The sequence below is a fragment of the Halyomorpha halys genome, unplaced genomic scaffold (assembly GCF_000696795.3).
Source record: "Halyomorpha halys isolate HHAL.00 unplaced genomic scaffold, Hhal_1.1 Scaffold67.1, whole genome shotgun sequence".
NCBI lineage: Eukaryota > Metazoa > Arthropoda > Insecta > Hemiptera > Pentatomidae > Halyomorpha > Halyomorpha halys.
Window position 1 is genome coordinate 439,024 of NW_027111562.1, and position 1,149 is coordinate 440,172.

General features: G+C 29.9%; 1 protein-coding gene across 1 annotated transcript in view; it reads left to right on the forward strand.

Annotated features, from left to right (window-relative positions):
• LOC106692686 (Insulin receptor substrate 53 kDa) overlaps positions 1 to 1,149 on the forward strand; it is a gene marked incomplete at its 5' end in the record, with an annotated part of 52,649 nt that overhangs the window by 239 nt on the left and 51,261 nt on the right.

Here is a 1,149-nt window from a genome sequence, read left to right on the forward strand (position 1 = left end):
AACTACTGTTATAAATCATAAAATATTTTATAATATATTAATGTATAAAATATTTTCCTAAAATTAGAAATAAAAATCTTAAAACTTATGACTAAATGGGGTTTTGCGACCGATCGAGTTATTGTGAGTTAGTTATTTTGAAATCAAATAATAACAACGTTTTGTATTTATCTATCCTTTATGTTTCCTGTTATTTGTTTTAATAATTAACTGTTCACAATTGTGGCATTAATAGATTTAAAGATCTGTCTTTTTGATTCTTTTTTCTTTTATTAATGCTCAAGTTTTTCATTGAAGATCTACACAGCTCTAGAATGGGAATATCAAGGTCCCAAGACCTCTGTTAAATTAATATTATTTATGAGTTATAATAAAAAATATCCATATAGTCAACATGTTTATTTTATAATAACTCCTACGTTTTGGCCATTCTCAAGGTAATAAGTGGCAGTCCATTCAAAATATATCTTAGCCTTTCAACTAACTTTTATCGACTATTTCACTTATTCAATTTACACTGTCTACTATAACCTCATTATTCACTTTATTTTTATCTTATCTTGTACATTGTACATTGTAAATAAGATATCCTCGAGAATGGCCGGAATGGCCGAAACGTAGGAGTTATGAGAAAATAAACATGTTAGAATATGTTTTTTATTATAATAGATAAACGAACCAGTCTCGAACAAGAAATTTCATAAAATGTAAATATTATTTATTTAATGTCACATGTGCATTAAATAAATAATATGTGCATATTTATTATCTGTGCAATTCATACTATTTACTTTTTTTTTCGACCCATTTCTTACCAACTGGTAGCCAACCTATTCTATCCATGGTGGGAAGTCAAGTTTTCCATCTCATGGCCGCTGCAGTCAGCAGACAGTCATAGTTGACTAACTACCTCGGCTAAAACAAACCAGTCTCAATCACAAACATATAATATTAACTGCTTTTCTAAATCTATTCTTTTAATTTTTTTTTTCAAAAGTATTTTACTGAAAACCTAACAGCCCTAGGTGAACCACCCAGGGACTTGCCCCAACCTACTCGACCACGGCGTCCTCTTGATCCATTTTCTGTTTAATTTTTAATATACGTTTTACTGGCTCTTCGTTGTGTGTGTGTCCGTATGTATGTACA